This window comes from Myxocyprinus asiaticus, chromosome 28, assembly GCF_019703515.2.
Source record: "Myxocyprinus asiaticus isolate MX2 ecotype Aquarium Trade chromosome 28, UBuf_Myxa_2, whole genome shotgun sequence".
In the NCBI taxonomy this organism is placed as follows: domain Eukaryota; kingdom Metazoa; phylum Chordata; class Actinopteri; order Cypriniformes; family Catostomidae; genus Myxocyprinus; species Myxocyprinus asiaticus.
In genome coordinates, this window is record NC_059371.1 from 17,634,118 (window position 1) to 17,655,038 (window position 20,921).

General features: G+C 37.2%; 1 long non-coding RNA gene across 2 annotated transcripts; it reads left to right on the top strand.

The window, feature by feature from the left end:
* Positions 1-112: 112 nt before the first annotated feature.
* On the top strand, positions 113-20,139 carry LOC127419452 (uncharacterized). Of its 2 annotated transcripts, XR_007893674.1 has the most exons (4): positions 113-277; positions 2,450-2,545; positions 15,968-16,133; positions 20,005-20,139. It is a non-coding gene; the product is annotated as an uncharacterized LOC127419452 (long non-coding RNA). The 2 variants fall into 2 exon arrangements; XR_007893675.1 differs by lacking the exons at positions 15,968-16,133; positions 20,005-20,139 and adding an exon at positions 5,603-5,687.
* The last annotated feature ends 782 nt before the right edge of the window (positions 20,140-20,921 follow it).

Sequence of the window (20,921 nt, forward strand, 5' to 3'; positions counted from 1 at the left end):
GGATCATAAGACACACAAACCAGTCTTTTGTAGTTGTCAATCAGAAAAGGAAGATGAGTGTTTGGTTTATTTAGGAAGGTGACATGTGTATTACCTGTGTGTGCAGTGTTCCTCTCTGCCCCAACTTGATTGAGGAACAGGGGATGTGTAATAGTCTTAACAGTATCTACTCGACCATCTGATCCATCTTCTCCCAAACATCTATCCTGACATGTCCACCGGCAATACAGCAGACTTACACGCCATGGGAGATCCTCCTAACTCTGTCATGTCAAAAGTGAGTTTGTCCTGTGTTTTAGGTTTCTTATATAAATTATGGAGTCTGGCTGTACCGTGAGTGTCAGTGGATCTGAAAGACAGTATTTGAAGATGCTAGACCATGTCAGAACATTCGTCTCAAGCATCAGTAATAAATTCAAGATGCTTATCATTATCCTGTAATGATCATACTGTTCTTTGCACTTAGCAAAGTAAGTATTCAAGTACCTCAAGGATGTGTATATATATCATCTATATCTTTAGATGTAGTTATTTCTACAGTCAAGTATAAACATGTATAATGTGCATACCTGCAGATGTGTAGCATGTTTATATGAATGATAAGTAAAAAGTGTACATCCTGTGTAAGGAGGAAGAGTACTAATGCTAAAGAAGACTCTGTCCTGCAGCTGCCTACTAACACACTCACAGAAATCAGGTACATACAGTTGTACTCAAAAGTTTGCATACCCTGGCAGAAATTGTGAAATTTTGGCATAGATTTTGAAAATATGACTGATCATGCAAAAGATCTTTTCTCTAAGGATAGTGATCATATGAAGCCATTTATTATCACATAGTTGTTTGGCTCCTTTTTAAATCATAATGATAACAGAAATCACCCAAATGGCCCTGATCAAAAGTTTACATACCCTTGAATGTTTGGCCTTGTTACAGACACACAAGGTTACACACACAGGTTTATATGGCAATTAAAGGTTAATTTCCCACACCTGTGGCTTTTTAAATTGCAATTAGTGCCTGTGTGTAAATAGTCAATGAGTTTGTTAGCTCTCACGTGGATGCACTGAGCAGGCTAGATACTGAGCCATGGGGAGCAGAAAAGAACTGTCAAAAGACCTGCGTAACAAGGTAATGGAACTTTATAAAGATGGAAAAAGATATAAAAAGATATCCAAAGCCTTGAAAATTCCAGTCAGTACTGTTCAATCACTTCGTAAGAAGTGAAAAATTCGGGGATCTCTTGATACCAAGCCAAGGTCAGGTAGACCAAGAAAGATTTTAGCCACAACTGCCAGAAGAATTGTTTGGGATACAAAGAAAAACCCACAGGTAACCTCAGGAGAAATACAGGCTGCATTGGAAAAAGATGGTGTGGTTGTTTCAAGGAGCACAATACGATGATACTTGAACAAAAATGAGCTGCATGGTCGAGTTGCCAGAAAGAAGCCTTTACTGTGCCAATGCCACAAAAAAGCCCTACAACACCTTGACACACCTCACAGCTTCTGGCACACTGTAATTTGGAGTGACGAGACCAAAATAGATCTTTATGGTCACAACCATAAGCGCTATGTTTGGAGAAGGGTCAACAAGGCCTATAGTGAAAAGAATACCATCCCCACTGTGAAGCATGATGGTGGCTCACTGATGATTTGGGAGTGTGTGAAAATACTGGCAGACAATTTGCATTCTTCTGCATGAAAGCTGCGCATGTGACACTCTTGGACTTTCCAGCACGACAATGACCCTAAGCACAAGGCCAAGTTGACCCTCCAGTGGTTACAGCAGAAAAAGGTGAAGGTTCTGGAGTGGCCATCACAGTCTCCTGACCTTAATATCATCGAGCCACTCTGGGGAGATCTCAAATGTGCGGTTCATGCAAGATGACCAAAGACTTTGCATGACCTGGAGGCATTTTGAATGGGCAGCTATACCACCTGCAAGAATTTGGGGCTATTACAAAAGACTGCACGCTGTCATTGATGCCAAATGGGGCAATACACAGTATTAAGAACTAAGGGTATGCAGACGTCAGGCAAAACTCATTTCATTTTTTTCGTTGTTGCCATGTTTTGTTTTATGATTGTGCCAATCTGTTATAACCTACAGTTGAATATGAATCCCATAAGAAATAAATGAAATGTGTTTTGCCTGCTCACTCATGTTTTCTTTAAAAATGGTACATATATGACCAATTCTCCAAGGGTATCCAAACCTTTGAGCACAACTGTACACTGAGAGCACACACAAACACATACACACACTGTGCTGTTTTAAAAAAATATTTTTTTTTTTTTTTTTATGTATGCCCAGTTTACATTCAAACAAACACGTACACACATGATGTTGATTATTATGGGTTTATTATAATTGATTTATTGTAGAGATAAGTGCTTATCATTATTAAAGTTTATTTAAATGCATGTTATGTGTATGTATTTTCTAGATCAAAGACAGAGAAGCTTCCAAAAATTGGACGTTTTGGACGACTAAAAAACTGATTGAGATATTTTTGGAGAAGATTCTTCCCAAAGACTGGCAGGTACACATATGTATAAACACACACATTAGGCTATTTTCAGATTTATTTATGTCTGTTAGTGTGTGTGGGTGGGTGTGTGTGTGTGTGTATATATGTATATCTCCATGTATATGTACATATATACATAGAGAGAAAAAAAATAAATAAAAATACCATACACTTAACACTTAAATGTAAAATAGCAAGCAATTATCAACATCAACATCGCAAATACAGTGGTTTACAGCCCATTTACCTTTAAACATCTCCATATCATTGACCAGTTTGTAATACGTTAACTAAATTTAAATGCGAGATTTTAATAACCCTTTTAAAATAGACACAACATCAGTTGACATAGCATCATTCAAAAAATGTTTTCTTGATAGCCATATAGCCAATTTTGCCTGACCAAAAAGAAAGTTAATCAGAACATGTACTTCCCTCCTTCTACTATACTTTGGTCCATAGATGAAAAGTGCTGGAGTAAAAACTTCCCCTAAAGTATGAACCCACTCTTCTAAGATACAAAACAAAGCCTTTCACACTTTAAAAACAAATGAAAAACAGTTTCCTGCTCTCTACAAAAAGGACAACCTACACCTACCTCTGGATCAAGGTGTGATCTGTGTCTGTTTGTAGCTATAATCCCATGTACTATTCTCCACTGAAGGTCTCCAGACCTTTTCTCAATGGGTGGTTTGTACAGGGACCTCCAGCAGCCTTTAGGGGAGGCACCTGGCCCCAGAACCTCCAACCATTTTGACTCACTGACACTCTTCAGTGTGTTAAGATGCCACACTTTCACACACATACAGGTGCATCTCAATAAATTAGAATGTCGTGGAAAAGTTCATTTATTTCAGTAATTCAACTCAAATTGTGAAACTCATGTATTAAATAAATTCAATGCACACAGACTGAAGTAGTTTAAGTCTTTGGTTCTTTTAATTGTGATGATTTTGGCTCACATTTAACAAAAACCCACCAATTCACTATCTCAAAAAATTAGAATATTTTGACATGCCAATCAGCTAATCAACTCAAAACACCTGCAAAGGTTTCCTGAGCCTTCAAAATGGTCTCTCAGTTTGGTTCACTAGGCTACACAATCATGGGGAAGACTGCTGATCTGACAGTTGTCCAGAAGACAATCATTGACACCCTTCACAAGGAGGGTAAGCCACAAACATTCACTGCCAAAGAAGCTGGCTGTTCACAGAGTGCTGTATCCAAGCATGTTAACAGAAAGTTGAGTGGAAGGAAAAAGTGTTGAAGAAAAAGATGCACAACCAACCGAGAGAACCGCAGCCTTATGATTGTCCAGTAAAATCGATTCAAGAATTTGGGTGAACTTCACAAGGAATGGACTGAGGCTGGGGTCAAGGCATCAAGAGCCACCACACACAGACATGTCAAGGAATTTGGCTACAGTTGTCGTATTTCTCTTGTTAAGCCACTCCTGAACCACAGACAACGTCAGAGGCATCTTACCTGGGCTAAGGAGAAGAAGAACTGGACTGTTGCCCAGTGTTCCAAAGTCCTCTTTTCAGATGAGAGCAAGTTTTGTATTTCATTTGGAAACCAAGGTCCTAGAGTCTGGAGGAAGGGTGGAGAAGCTCATAGCCCAAGTTGCTTGAAGTCCAGTGTTAAGTTTCCACAGTCTGTGATGATTTGGGGTGCAATGTCATCTGCTGGTGTTGGTCCATTGTGTTTTTTGAAAACCAAAGTCACTGCACCCGTTTACCAAGAAATTTTGGATCACTTCATGCTTCCTTCTGCTGACCAGCTTTTTAAAGATGCTGATTTCATTTTCCAGCAGGATTTTGCACCTGCCCACACTGCCAAAAGCACCAAAAGTTGGTTAAATGACCATGGTGTTGGTGTGCTTGACTGGCCAGCAAACTCACCAGACCTGAATCCCATAGAGAATCTATGGGGTATTGTCAAGAGGAAAATGAGAAACAAGAGACCAAAAAATGCAGATGAGCTGAAGGCCACTGTCAAAGAAACCTGGGCTTCCATACCACCTCAGCAGTGCCACAAACTGATCACCTCCATGCCACACTGAATTGAGGCAGTAATTAAAGCAAAAGGAGCCCCTACCAAGTATTGAGTACATATACAGTAAATGAACATACTTTCCAGAAGGCCAACAATTCACGAAAAATGTTTTTTTTATTGGTCTTATGATGTATTCTAATTTTTTGAGATAGTGAATTGGTGGGTTTTTGTTAAATGTGAGCCAAAATCATCACAATTAAAAGAACCAAAGACTTAAACTACTTCAGTCTGTGTGCACTGAATTTATTTAATAACGAGTTTCACAATTTGAGTTGAATTACTGAAATAAATGAACTTTTCCACGACATTCTAATTTATTGAGATGCACCTGTAATGTAGATGGCTTTCTTATCAGCATCACCAAAGAAGGCCAGCTTAGATGTCTTAAATGACAATAAGCAGCCCTCTTTTTCTTGTCATGTGCCAGTCAGTGCTGAGAAAAACATCTCTGGAAAATCACAATTGTCTGCCTCTTCATCAAAAGCTTCCATTGCCTGTCTATAGTCCTGAGGCAGAGACTCTAGAATCTGAGTCAACATGTTTTGTGCCAGCCTGACTGATTTTATTCCCAGTTTTGAAGCTAGATTTTCAGGGCTAATCCAACTTTTTTTTGTCTTTTAAGTGTCATATTTGTAATATTTGCAGCCCACATGGCTTTTCTGAAAGTGTCCAATTTAAAAACATCCGAATCCAATGCCGAATTGAAAAACAGTGGTTCCTCCTTCAGCCATAATTTCTGTGTGCAACCTGCACTCCGTGACAAAGTAAAAAGTGACCATGACTTTAAAATTGATCTATAAAAAGGCTCAAGCCACTTAAATCCAGTCTGTTAATGTCCATCAAGAACAAGTGGCAATCCAGGCCCATGTTTTCAGCTCTTCTTAGGAGGGCACAGGCTACTTCAGCCCAGCTCACATCCTCTCCATAGAGCAGTCTTTGCACCATCTGCATTCTGAATGTCCTGAGTCTCTCTCTGATGTCAATCAACCCCTGGCCTCCTTCTTGTCTAGGTAGATACAGCACAGCAGCCTTCAACCAGTGCTGTCCCGCCCAGAAAAAGTCCACTAGTCGTTGTTGTATTCCTTGCACTAAATCCTCAGGAGGCTCAAGTATTGTCATTCTGTGCCAAAGTGAAGAAGCAACCAAGTTGTTACATATCAGAACCCTCCCCCTATAGGACAACTGGGGGAGCAACCAATTCCAGTGAGACAACCTAGCACACACTTTCTCCAAGAGGCCTTCCCAGTTTTTCTTCTTAAACTCTTCTGTCCCTAAAAACACTCCTAAATATTTAAAACCTGCTCTTCCCAACTGCAGCCCACCAGGAAGCATTGGGCCTTTAAGAACTCTGCCACACCATAAAGCTTCACTTTTTCCCCAGTTAACTACTGCTGATGAGGCTTTTCCATAAAATTCTAAAGCCTGTTTAAGCACCTGAATGTCACTTTGGTCTCTGATTATAACTGTAATATCATCAGCATAGGCAGAGAGTTTAATAGAACAGTTTATGGTGTTGACCTGTAGGCCCATTAACTCTCTCAGTTTACATAACAAGGGTTCAATTACAATGCTGTACAGTTGACCTGAAAGTGGACAACCTTGTCTGATTCCTCTTTTAACATTAATAGGGATACTTATCCCACCACCCATTTTGATCATGCATATCGCTTCAGTATATAAAAGTTTAATCCTTGAGATTAATTTTTCCCCAAAACCAAAAGCATTTAGGGTGTCAAACAAAAAACTATGATCAACTCTGTCAAAAGCCTTTTCCTGATCCAGGGACAACAGGCCATATTGTCATCTTTACAATAAGCATAATCAAAAACATCCCTGATTAAATGAAGATTATCCATGATTGACCTATTTTTAACACAATATGACTGATCTTTGTGTACAATTTCATACAGCACATTATTTAATCTATTTGCTAGAACCTTGGACAAAATGTTATAGTCTGTGCACAAGATTGCCACAGGTCTCCAGTTCTTTAAAATAATTAAATCTCCCTTTTTTGGGAGCAATGACAAAACAGCACGTTGACAGCTATTTGGAAGAAAACCTTCACTACAGCATTTCTGAAGTACCTTAAAATAGTCCTCTCCTATTATTGTCCAAAAAGATTTGTAAAACTCGGCCGGTAATCCATCCAAGCCAGGACTCTTGCCTGAAGAGAGACCCTTGACAGCCAGAGAGACTTCCTCAAAAGAGCTATCAGTCTCAAAAAGCTTTTTATGATCTTCAGATAAAACAGGTAAGTCTTTTAGCAGCTCTCTTCTACAATGTTCATCAGAGACTTCAGCAGTGTACAAATTAGAATAGAAATCAACAGCAAGCTTTCTCATCTCCTGTGGGTCTGAAGTAACATGTCCATTGTTGTCCTTCAACGAAAGCATACATTTCTGCTGACCCACTTTACGCTCTAGATTAAAAAAAAAAGAAAGTAGTAGGAGCATCCATATCCTTCAGAGTTAAATAACGGCTTCTTATGAGAGCTCCTTTAACCATTTCATTCAGAATTAAGCTTAAATGGGTTTTTTTTTCAGTCCAACGTTTTAAATTAGCAGCATCATTTACAGTCATATTCATTTCAATATTAACAATCTCTCTTTCCAGCCACTTTAATGTATTTTTTAAACGTACAGAGGAATAAGCAGAATATTTCTGAGAGAAATCTCTGTGCACTTTACCAACTTCCCACCACTGTATAATACTTTCAAAAAGACTCTTTTCTGTTTGCCATGCTTCCCAAAATAACTTAAAAGCTTCACAAAAGTCATTATCTTCTAAAAGTTTGGTATTAAAATGCCAGTAGCAGCTCTTATGTGTACTTATAGACAGGGTAAAACCAACCCTAATGAGTTTGTGATCAGAAAGTATATTAGGAATAATTTCTGTACTAACTACTCTATTTTTCAGGTTACAAGATATATATAAAAAAACGGTCCAAACGAGCAGCATAAATCCTATCATTACAAACCTTCACCCATGTATATTTTTTTATAGAAGGGCTGTGTTCTCTCCATACATCTGAGAGATTCAGCTTTTTAATTATACCAGCTAAAGAGGAGGCTGACTGTGCATAAGGTTCTTCCCCATTCCTATCAAGATTAAAATCAAGACTGCAGTTCCAGTCGCCCCCTACAACAATAAACACGTCTTCATTTTCTTCTTTAACTATATTTTCAAACTTCTTGAAAAGTAAACTCCTTTCTGCTCCAACATTAGGACCATAAATATTTACAAACAGGAATTTAAAATTACTAATTTCAGCCTTAACAATTAGAAACCTTCCTGGCTCTACTTCATTTTTTGATAAAACTTTACCATTTACAGTAGGAGAAAAAAGAACAGCCACACCAGCACTTAAATTAGTCCCATGACTGAGAACATACTCTCCTTTCCACCATAAACCCCAGTTAACTTCATTACTACAAGTACTATGAGTTTCTTGCAAAAATGTAACACTCAAATCTTCCAAACCAATGATTTCTGATAAAACCTCATTCTTTCTCCCATCCCTCATCCCATTGATATCAAGAGAACCCACCCTTAAGATCTCCATACAGAAGAGAGAGAAAAAGAGAAAACAGATCAGATGGAAAGAGAAATTTTCAGCCATTATTTAGATTTTCCCCTCGCTTTTCCCATTCTTCTTCCTGATCTAGCAACAGTTAAGTGCTTTTTAAGATGAAATCTTTTCTGTTGTGAAAGCTCATCACAGCTACTTACTTTCCTAAACCACATTACTGAAGCAATAAACTTTTCAACATCAGGGAAGTAATCTCTTATTTCAACACCTACTTTTCCTTTTGTCTTATCAAGAAAAGAATTGATCTGCTCAAGGGGATATAGATCTTTCACAACCTCCTTAGACACATCAGACCACTGCTCATCATCTCTCATTTTATCATTGGTATACTGTGATAAACTCTCAGTCTCATCAGCCATATTTTCCTCAAAACCAAATTTCTGTACAGTATCATCATCAGCATCACTCTGATCATTTTCATCACCAACACTCACAGCTTTATCAGGTAAATGACTACATCCAGATTGCTCCACACAGCCAGCATTAACAACAGAGTTGCTCACCTCCTCTGTAGCTCCTTTATCCTGCTCCTCAGCTCTCTCAGATTCTGTGTTATTTACTTGAGGTTCGACATCGTTTCCATCACCACGAGATGTAGAAGCGCGCTGTTCATCTCTATGCGGACACACGAAGCGCTTATGGTCCAAGTCACCACACTCAAAACATTTCAAACTCTCAGTGCTTGCATACACCATGAAAGAATTCTCTCCGTGAGTAACACGGAAAGAAACTTCCAAGGTCCGCTCCGGCGAGTTAAGAAACATACAGACATGTCGTCTAAAAGAAAGAACGTGTTTTAGTGCGGCGTCTTTACATCCGAGGGGAACTGCTTTTATGGGACTTGCGATCTTACCAAATCTCACTAACTCTTTCACGATAGCTTCTTTAGATATGAAAGGGGGAACATTGGAAACGATTACTTTGGTTGCTGGAGCAGATAGTGGGGTTACCGGAACAAAAGTTTCCTTCACCCATATTCCGCTCACAGTCAACTCATTGACGAGTAATTCAGATTTTAAAAACACGACTACTGCTTTGTTCATCCGTGAAGCCGAGACGACGTTTTCAAAACCAAGTTTCTGACCGATAATCAAGAGCAACTCCTCCACTGTCACCCCGGTACACACCTGCAGCCGTTTCGGAGTGACAGGGTTGGCGTTCCTTGCACGTGAGCAGTAGCCATCCCGGCGACTACAAGCCGCACACACACACACACACACACACACACACACACACACACACACACACACACACACACACACACACAACTTTTCTTCCTACACTGAAAAAAAAAAAAACAGCGATAGGAAAAGAATAAAAAGAGAAGATTATATATATATATATATCAGCTCCTCCACAATCTCAAAGAGAGAGAGAGAGAGAGAGAGAGAGAGAGAGAGAGATTGAGATTTTAAAACACATTTATTACAATTTATTTCCACTTATAAAAAAACATAAAAAAACAAACACCTAATTAAATAAGAAAAAGAAAAAAAATGTATATAAATTGAGTAAAATGAAGTTTGTTGTCTACAACAGAGCACAAAACCTCTCCATAGCACCAAACATCCTCAAACATTGCAATACATGAAGTAGCTTTATAAAAACTAAAATCAATCAACAATCTTGACTTTACCATGGCACAAAAAATGGACACAAGATTAAAATCCTGATTTTGTTCAATTTTATCTTTCCTACTCATGTATATTGCCAATTTACTTTTACCCAGAATAAAATTTAACAGCTGACACTCTGTCGTCTCCTTGTATATTTAACACCAAAAATGAAAGTTTGCACTGAAAATTCATAATCAAAGGATTTAAACAAGTTCTGAAAAACCTCATATAAAGGTTTAAGTCTATAACAATGCATAAAAACATGAAAAACAGTCTCCCTTTGAGAGAAAAAAGGACATTCTTGGCTGACATCAGGATTCATCACAGATATAAAGGCATTTACAGCAATAATACAATGTAAAATTCTCCATTGCAAATCTCCAATTTTTTTAGTTAATGGTGGCTTGTAAAATGTTCTCCAATTTGGTTTAACAACTTCATCCAAATCTAAAACAGTTCGCCAGGGTGTATCAGTTCTTTCATTTAGTGCTTTTTTATTAAATCATTTAACACATGACTTATAAATTTTTTTGCCATTCACTTCTTCAAAGTCCATGTCCATTAATTTTTCTGATTCCAGAAAAATTCCACCATGCTCCTCTAAATTAGGTGAAATCAACAACTTTGGAAAAAGATCTTTATCATTGGGAGTAATTTCTCCATCACAATATTTCCTGAGTAAATCGGTCTCTTCTACTGTAAGAAGAGTCTGTATCTTTTGTAATAATTTTTCAGTCATTCGAGTGGATCTAACCCCAACTGCATTGCCACTGCATCCACCTCAATAAGATCTGGTCCTGCCAAACTTATAAGTTGACGAAGAGTTACCACATAAGCATTTATAAAGGCTTCAGTCAATGAAAACGATGCACTTGTTATGTCTAGTCTTGCACCATAAACCAATGGCTCTTCCATAAGCCAATACAAGGATGTGGGATTGTTTATCCTTTGGAGTTTAAAAAGACTTAAAAAGGTTCCGATAAAAAACTGGAAAATTCGCCACATTTAAAGTTTTTGGATCCAATAAAAATAAATATTTGTCCAGACTTAGACCTGCAACAGTTTTTAAAATAGCACTTGCCACTGGTCTCCAACTTACAGACTCTGGGCCTGTCAGGAAACATTGTATTAATTGTACTTGAAAGGACGCTGTCCTACTTTGCAAATGCACAAGTCCTTGTCCACCTTCTTCTTTTGGTATGTACAAGACGTTAAGGACCACCCAGTGCATCTTATCCCAGAAGAAGTCTATCAACATTGATTGGATCTTAGCAAGAAAATGTGGTGGCAGGTCAACACAAGTCAGCCGATGCCAAAGAGTTGAAGCAACAAGGTTATTAATAATAAGGATTCGACCCCTATAAGACGATATTTGCTTGATCCACTTCCATTTATCCAAACGGCCCTTTAATTTCTCAGACATCCCTTCCCAATTTTTTTATTGAAAATACTCATCTCCCAAATAAACTCCCAAATACTTTAAACCATATTTTTTCCACATCAGACCATTTGGGAGTTTGGGGGTCACTGTTATCCACACTCCCACCAAAACAGCTTCACTTTTTACCCAATTAACCTTTGCAGCTGATATCATCTCAAAATGTTCCAAAGTTTTCATTAAAATGTTCACATCATTTTGCTCTTTAACAATAACAATAATGTCATCAGCATAAGCTGATAAAACACAAGTACTTCACAGTTCATCAAGGAGAGGCCTTTTACAACCCTTCTTCATCTGTGCAAAAGTGGTTCTATTGCCAAGGTGTAAAGCATGCCTGATAATGAACAACCTTGCCTTATACCACGCTGAACATTAAAAGGAGCACACAAGCCACCATTAATTTTCAACATACTCTCAATGTCATTATATAATAGTTTAATATAGCCTTTAAAAACTGAATTAAAACCAGGCATCTAGAGTCTTCCATAAATAATCATGCTCTACGCGGTCAAATGCCTTTTCTTGGTCAATGGAAATCAAGACAAAATTTACACTACAAATCTTTGAAAAATCAATCAAATCTCGAATTTAAAAAAAATTAATCAAATACAGGCACACAGTAGGATTGGTCAGGATTAATGATGTCCTCTAAAACTTCCCCTAATCTAATCACCAATTCTATGGACAGAATTTTATAGTCAGAGCACAGTAATATGACACTGGTCTCCAGTTTTTAATATCACTTAAATCTCCTTTCTTTGGGAGGAGAGTAAGAATTGCTTTCCGACTACTCAGTGGTAGAAAAACACGAACTAAACTGTCACTAAGAACTGCAAGCAAGTCCTCACCTTTGATGGCCCAGTATGCTTTATAGAATTCAAAGGGAATTCCATCTATCCCTTGAACCTTCCCGTTCTACATACACTGGAGGGCTTCATACAGTAATTTTAAAGTAATGACTTTACTAAGTTTTGCATTGATACTTTCAGAAATTTTTGGCAGATCTTCAAAGAAGATGTGATTAACATCTTGATCTGTCCTATGATCACGACTATAAAGATTTTTATAGTATGTTACTGCTCTTTTTCTCAATTCGACTGGGTCTGATAAGAGAACCCCAGTTTCAGAACGTAAATTCTGTATATACCGTCTTTGTCCATTCTTTTTTTCTAATCTGAAAAAAAACTTTGATGGAACATCCATCTGCCCCACATTCTGGAAATGTGATCTGACCAATGCCCATTGTGCCTTTCTTTTATATAAATCAGGCTGATCTTTTCATAAAAAGAGAATCTAAATGGTCTTGATTTCCTGTTTCTTGAATTAAAACTTGAATTTCTAAAATTTCATTTTCTAAATTCTTTATAGACTGAGTTAAAATGTTTGTGACATTTAGAGTATATTGTTGACATAATTGCCTAATATTTACTTTCCCAATGTCCCACCATTCTTGTAAAGAAGAAAATTGATCTTTTTGTTCTCTAAAAGAAAAACAATAAAACTTAAAAACATCTTTAAACTGTAAATCTGACAGCAATGTCACACTGAAATGCCAATAGGGACTATTTAACTTAACAGAATTTACAATCATTTTACACACAACCAAACTATGGTCAGAGAAACCTACTGGAACAATTGAGCCATTTATGAAGAAACTAAGATGATGTTTGAAAACATAAAATCTATCTAATCGTGCCATTGACAACAAATTGTCATGAGCGTGTGTCCGTGTATATTGTTTAACATTAGAATTAAAATTTCTCCATACATCACATAGCTCATTCGCTTCTATCATTTGTATCAGTTTTCAGCGTGAAGCCGTATGTGGCTCTACATGATTCCTATCTATGTTTCTTTCAACACAATTAAAATCTCCTCCCAAAACCAAAAATTCCCCATCATCACACTTTTCTATTACTGTATTCAATTTATCTAGAAAAAGCATTGTTTTTCTGTTTGTGAGGTTGGTGCATATATACAAACAAAAGCAAAAACATGATCTTCAAATTGAGCCTTAATCTTTAAACATCTACCTTTTACAATCTCTTCAACTGAAAAAGATGAGGGAGTAAAATTTTTATTAAACAAAACTGCAACTCCTCCACTGAGTGAAGCATTATGACTCAAAAAAAGGAGACCGCCCCACTCCTTAGCCCATTCAGTAGCAATTTTTCCATCGCTATGTGTTTCCTGTAAAAACAGGACATCTATTTTATTCTGTTTTATTACTTCATGTATCTGTGCTCTCTTTCTGCAGTCTCTAGCCCCATTCACATTTAAAGATGCAACGCTAATGTCATTCATCATTGAAAATGAAAAGGAAACTAGACTACAGAGGGCAAAACATCCAATAAGTGCATACAAACTAAACCATTTCATCATCATTATTCAATTGGAGTTGGATTTTTGTAATGATTTTCTTTAAACGCTATACTTCTTTATCTGTAAATCTTCCTTCACTCATTGAGCACTTAACATTCTCCAGAAGTCTTCTGAGATCTGGAAAATATTCAAAAATTTGCACTCCTCTCATGTTTTTGGTCACTTTCAAGAACTTTCTTATCTCTTCCACTCCATAGTCAAGACATGACCAACTGGACTGAGAGCAAACTTAGACATTGGAATCAGAGCATTTGCTCTCACTGCTTTCATTGTCCACCTTACTCTCTTGCTGATTTTTTTCTGGCCTGTTTCAAAACCATGCTCTTGTCACTTTTTTTTCCTCTTTAGAGGTTGAATTACACTCTCCGCGTTTGACTCCGTATCAGAAAGCTGAATCAAACTAATTTGCATGTTAGCCAGAGCCTCTCCACAATCGGTGTTGTTGCTTTCATCAATCTCACAGGTTATCGTATCGGATTTTTGGGTGTTTATTTTATCACTTTTGACACTTTGTCTAGTCAGATCAGAATCAAAAACAATTTCTGCTGACACAACTCTTTTTTGAGCACTAGAAGTACTGGCAACTTCTCTGTCTTCATTTTGCGCAATGTTATCTTTAACACCATCATTCTGCTCACTGTGATGAGCGATGTTTTCCGGGCACCTGCGTATCAAATGACCAGACTTTCCACAACCAAAACACTTCATTGTGTCTGTAGTAACAAAAACGGTGTAATCAAAATCATCCAAGATCAAGATCAGTTCTGTTTCCATTCAATATCATATACGTGAATTGCCTGAACGACACAACATGTTTCACCAACTCCGATTTACTCCCTATAGTGATCTTTTTCACGGGAGCAATCAGTTTGCCGAAGCGTGACAATTCTTTAGTCAACATCTCATCTTTAATGAAAGGGGGAGCATTTGAAATGGTAACTTTTTTAGCGGGGGTAGAAAGAGGTAGTACTTGGGTAAATAAACCACGTATGTTTATTCCCTTTCCAACCACTTCATTCGCTTTCTCTACTGTACTCAGGAATAGCACAACAGAGTTATTCATTCTGGACGCCACTAACACACACTCATGACCCACTACATCACCAACCGCCACACTACACTCCTCCACACTCCCCGCAGCCACCACCTTCACTCCATGGCGCCACGTGAGTGAATCTAGAGCCTTAGCTCCCTGAGTTGCCATGCTTCCCAGTACGAAGACTGGTTTAGGTGCTCAGTTAATAAATAGAATTCTCTGCAAATTTCACAACAAAATAAAACTAACCCGAAAAATTAAAATAAAAAAAATAAAGGAGAAAAATAAAATCTTTTAAAGCCACAGCAGGCACAAAAGACTACACACTCACCATACCACTCAACAAATGCCCGCACATGCGCACAGAGAGAGAGAGAGAGAGAGAGAGAGAGAGAGAGAGAGAGAGAGAGAGAGAGAGAGAGAGAGAGAGAGAGAGAGAGAGAGAGAGAGAGAGAGAGAGAGAGAGAGAGAGAGAAACTATGAGTAAGATCAGTAAGATCTTGTCCCTTTATCACATAGGAACCACAGAGAGAGTGGACAGATCTCTGCTGGCAAAGACAATTTGTGTGTTGCAAATTCAGAAAGGGAGATGATGATGTGATAGCTCAAGTCAGGAGAGTTACTGAGGTGTAACCTGTAGACAAGCACAGTTGTTGGGCACCCAGCACAAAGATGAGGATCCAGATTCAGGAACTAGGAAGACAGACACTAACAAAGAAAACACAGACTAAGAAACTGTGCTTTAGCCTGTGTTTCTATATCATTCCCTGATTTATTGGGGCCTAAGGATTGGTGATAAAGAGAAAGTCTCAGGTATGGGTTGGCAGGGTTGGGAGGGTTACTTTTGAGATGTATTCCACTACAGATTACAGAATACATGCTGTAAAATGTCATTTGTAATGTATTCCGTTAGATTACTCAAGGTCAGTAACGTATTCTAAATACTTTGGATTACTTCTTCATCACTGGTAGATTTTTTCACTTGTTTTGACTATAAAAACTCTGCCAGTACAGTAAGACAAAATACACATGTTAAAAATACATTCTCTGAAAAACCTAAATATCTTATGCAGTGTTGTTTCTAAAACAAGATAAATCTAACTGATCTTGTTTTAAGGATTTTTAGATATTTTTACAGGAAAACAATAAAAAATTATTATCAAGAATATGATTTTTACCCTAATATCAAAGGTCTTACTAGAAAAAGAAATTATGATCCAACGTGAATTTTCTTGATAAAAAAATATGATCGTGCCTTTAAGCATTTTAGCGTAAAGCTGACAATTTACACAAGGTATATTTCTATTTCTAGTTGGGCTAGACGCAAACACTGGCAGACACTGGGGCTGGTGAGACACACAGAGACGCACACTGTGACTGAAGACAGACACTGGCAGGCACTGGGTTTGATGCTGATGGAAGACAGATCCCGGACCATCAAAAATAGAAGCGGGCTCTGAAGCCTTTTATTTCTTTGGGTATTCCTTGTATTCTCTTGCACCTCAAAAATATCACTTGTTAAAAATGAATAATTTTTACTGATAGCCTACATTTAATAAGACACTTTCATGTGTTTTTCGATATACAGTAAAATCAGTTTCACAGCTTTTTCAATTTGATACAGTTTTTAATAGTTCCAAATGTTGTGAAATGCTGATTAAATTATATGCAATAAGATTTGTTCACAAGTAATCTCCTGCTGGCCTGACCCTTTAAATCAGCTGTATAAACTTTGTTTTGAAATCTACCACTGCACAAGTCGACCGGTGGCCCACTGGGAAAAGTCCCTGTACTCCCCATGGGGCCAGACCATCCCTCGCTTTAATCGTCGTGAAAGTGTCATAAGCTGAAGGCGAGCCATTAAAGAAATGTGCGAGGCTCTATCCCTGTCTCCAACGTTACTAACCAACACAAGTAATCGCCTTTAGAGTAGAAATAGAGAATATCTGAATCTGAACAGATGGTCTCTTGATTAAGTTTTATACTTAAGCAGGCAGCCTCTTCCTGAGAACATTCTTTAGACAAGTGCAGAAGAGGAAGGACACTTGCCTTCCCGAGGAACTACAGGTAGGCTACTTTAATCTTATTATAGATAGATAGATAGATAGATAGATAGATAGATAGATAGATAGATAGATAGATAGATAGATACTGTGGATGATAGATAGATAGATAGATAGATAGATAGATAGATAGATAGATAGATAGATAGATAGATAGATAGATAGATAGATAGATAGATAGATAGATACTGATGGATAGATAGATAGATAGATAGATAGATAGATAGATAGATAGATAGATAGATAGATAGATAGATAGATAGATACTGTGGATGATAGATAGATAGATAGATAGATAGATAGATAGATAGATAGATAGATAGATAGATACTGTGGATGATAGATAGATAGATAGATAGATAGATAGATAGATAGATAGATAGATAGATAGATAGATAGATAGATAGATAGATAGATAGATAGATAGATAGATAGATAGATAGATAGATAGATAGATAGATAGATAGATAGATAGATAGATAGATAGATAGATAGATAGATAGATAGAATGTTCAAAGGCAAGATGACGCCTTACATCGGGCAAGAAGATAAACTTGTCCTAGCTGTCATCTGATTTTTATAAAATGCATAAAATACATCTGATATCATAATTAAACTTTTTTATTTTTGTCATTTAATGTACTAAATCAAATAACTATTTTCACAATTAAGTGAAGAAAAAAAAAGATAGACAAATTAGGCTATATAACAGAATCCCAGTCAAAGTGATTCATCTGAGAGAAGAAAAAAAAAAATATTCCATTTACCATATACTATAAATATATACATATTTAGACACCCATATTTTTAATTGAATGTATGTTATAACAGCAATCACACGATTAAGGTTCCCCACCTCCGAAATCTAAATTTAACCCCTGCATTCAAAACAAAATATTTGATTAAATTGCAGTTATCTACTTCACACTCCATACAAAACCTTCTAGATGAATAAATGGTTAATTATTGTTTTTTACACAGTTCCCAGACCATTCATATTAATAATTATTTTTGCGACTTGATATTAGGCTACAGCAAGCAAATACGCACGATTTATTTTATCGGCATAACAGCAAATTAAATAATAGGTAGTAAAAAACTCTTTGCTAACGCAGAAAAATAAAATAATAAAACGGAACTGTTTGGACCTGCAGCATACGACGTTAAAAGTGGTCCCGCAACTAAATGATGAAGTTGAATTAAAGTTTTGGAAGTTAAGATGAAATGGAGAGAGTCTTCTTCACAAGCTCAAGGAACGATGATGAATTTATTTTCAGGAATCTCCATGCTGGATCGTGTTGTCCTGGAGCGGCAAGAAGAATGTCCGATCAATACGTAATAAGCATTAATAGGAACATCATGCCCGTGGCCACAGCCTTACACACGCTCCGCCTATGAACAGTACCGTAAAATAAAGTGCTACCGACAGATATTTCATTCGTTTGTGGCCACACACACGAAAATACAGTGTGACTCCGTTTTTGATAATGAGCTGATATCGTCTGGATCAAGACAGATTTTACACATAATGTGAAGTGACATCTGTGCATTGAATATCCTGAATATTTTGAGGTGGTAAACCATTTTCATTCTTAGTTGTTTCTTGTGATCAAATATAGGACCAGGGAGTGGTTTTCCATACAGGTTAGCAGCGCTCATGTTTAAAGAGACTGTTGATAACAGATGAGCTTTTCATAAATGACTGACTCAGGGGTGTGGCAGGGTTGCTTACTGGGAAATTAAGATCAAATTAACCAAGGGGGTTTGATAGTAAAACTGACACAAATCGCCAACACTAATCTATCTCTCTCTCTCTCTCTCTCTCTCTCTCTCTCTCTCTCTCTCTCTCTCTCTCTCTCGCACATGCTCACACTTCTTACTGCCTTTGCATATGATGAAGATGATGATACTGAACCACAGGGACTCTGAGCTCCATGACTCACAGATCACAGAACATTAAGTTGAGAATTACTAGATTCAGGTATCCACATTTAATGATGAAATAGTTTAATAAGCTCAAGTTTGTCTGACACTAGGCACCTATACATGTACAGTACAGTGGCTCCAAAAAGTAGGCTATTTGAACACTTTTGGACCCTTAAAGGGATAGTTTTAAAGCCACAGCAGGCACAAAAGACTACACACTCACCCCCCCCCCCCCCAAAAAAAAATAAATCTCATCATTTATTCACCCTCATGCCATCCAAGAAGTGCATGACTTTCTTCTGCTCAACACAAATGAAGATTTGTAGAAGAATATATCAGCTCTGTTGGTCCATACAATGCTCCAGTGGTTACATTTATATCTTCAAAAGCAATATGATAAGTGTGGGTAAGAAATAGATCAATAAGTCCTTTTTCATTATCAGTCTTCACTTTCACCTCCTTCTTTTGTTTTTGGTGATTCGCATTCTTCGTGCATATCACCACATTTTGGGCAGGGAGAAGAATTTATAGTAAAAAATAACTTAAATATTGATCTGTTTCTCAACCACACTTATCATATTGCTTCTGGAGATATGGATTTAAACACCAAAGTAGTATGGATTACTTTTATGCTTCCTTTATGTGCTTTTTGGAGCTTAAAAATTTTGGTCACCATTCCTTGCATTGTGAGGACCTACAGAGCTAAAATATACTTCTAAAAATCTTCGTTTGTGTTCAGCAGAAGAAAAAAAGTTATATGCATCTGGGAGTAAATTATGAGAGAAATTTTGTTTTTGGGTGAACTATCTTTTTAAGACACGCTTAAATTGTAAGATTGTCATTGCATTAACAAAATAACAAACTAAGTGACATCTACAAACAAATGATGCATGATCTTTTCTCAGAACTAACTTTGCTGAAGAGTTTCTCCAGCTTAACTGGTAGAGCATGGTACTAGCAATGCCAAGATCATGGGTTCGATTCCCAGGGGAACTCAAAACTGATAAAATGAATACCTTGAATAGTGCATTCACTTGTAAGTCACTTTGGATAATAGCATAAAATCATAAATAACTAAAAAGTTTGAATTAATTGTAGTGCTGTGTATGTCCATGTGATGGTGGTAGAACATTAGATATAACATGGTGTCTGTACCTCTGTACTCACAAAATTATATTCAAGATGCCTACACAAAATATGACAATATATGACGGATCAGTAGTAATGCAACATTTTTTAAATGTGGCTCAGGTGTCCAAATATATTTGGAGCCGCTGTATATAAATACGTTTTATCAAAATAATGATAAAAAACTATTTTTAAATCAAGGAATTATAGACTGCTATTATATTTATCACAGGGAAATGCAAGCATGCCCTGCAAAAGAGAAATCTGTGTGAGGGTTGTCTACAGGATGAATGTAAGGCAGAACCAGAGTGCTCTTCTGATGTTGTGTGTGTGGCTCCTGTGCACACAGTCAGTGTCCAGCAGCAACCAAAGCTCTCGAGGCCAAACTGGTGAGCCAAGTTACCCACTGCAACTCTCTCTTGGTCTCTCTCTCTCTTTGTCTTTCCCCTCAGGTCTCATTACACACACTGGACACAGTTACATATCCCTCAGGTTCACAGTCAGACCACTGCTAATTAAAGCTAAAGAGACGTTTATCACTCAGGTATCAGTCACAGAAAGACTGAATATAAGAGATCATGAGGTACCTGATTCATTTGATCCCTCTGATGTATTGCGTCCGCTGCAGCTGACAGATCTTTACAAGTCATTCCTATTCTGGATATTCTGGATATTGCATTCCAAAAATGTTTTTTAATGGAGAAAGGGCACTTTAATACATGTATTATTAATGTATTTTATTTTCCATAACTGAAAATACTTCTGTCAATGGACACCATGCATTAAAGGGAATGCACATACAGTATATGTTCATTGGGTATTTCAATGGTCATTTCCATTGAGCTGCATTGTGACTATTTATAATAATAATGATGCAGCTTGCACCTTGATATTTGAATGATTTAATTTTTGTAAATTTTATAAGTGCATTGCAATTGTTGCAAATTAATGGTGGGCGGAAAAAAGGGCATATTCTTTGCTTACATATTGTACAAATTGCCATCGTCATTGCAACCAAATGGGTGTTGTCCACAGCACACATATAAATGCTTCTATAAAGAGTGTAGTTCATTGTCACATATGATATGCTCCACATAAAAAGGTTTTTATTTAGATGTTTTATTTTCATAATCTGGGTTCACATCAAAA